The following is a 230-nucleotide window of genomic DNA, read 5'->3' on the forward strand; positions in this document are numbered from 1 at the left end:
CCATGGGTTTGGATCAGATCTCCGTTTGGATTGGGATCGGAAGGACGCTAGTATGTCGCTCAAGGATTATATGAATTTTAAGTAATTAGTTTGATGGGTGCGATCATATCAGCACTAATGCACCGGATCCCATCAGAACTCCGCAGTTAAGCGTGCTTGGGCGAGAGTAGTACTAGGATGGGTGACCTCCTGGGAAGTCCTCGTGTTGCACCCCTCGTTTTTGTTTTTTC

General features: G+C 47.4%; 1 non-coding gene across 1 annotated transcript; it reads left to right on the plus strand.

Annotated features, from left to right (window-relative positions):
- Positions 1-95: 95 nt before the first annotated feature.
- LOC118345302 lies at positions 96-214 on the plus strand. Its single transcript, XR_004798864.1, has one exon. It is a non-coding gene; the product is annotated as a 5S ribosomal RNA (ribosomal RNA).
- The last annotated feature ends 16 nt before the right edge of the window (positions 215-230 follow it).

This window comes from Juglans regia, unplaced genomic scaffold, assembly GCF_001411555.2.
Source record: "Juglans regia cultivar Chandler unplaced genomic scaffold, Walnut 2.0 Scaffold_2209, whole genome shotgun sequence".
In the NCBI taxonomy this organism is placed as follows: Eukaryota; Viridiplantae; Streptophyta; class Magnoliopsida; order Fagales; family Juglandaceae; genus Juglans; species Juglans regia.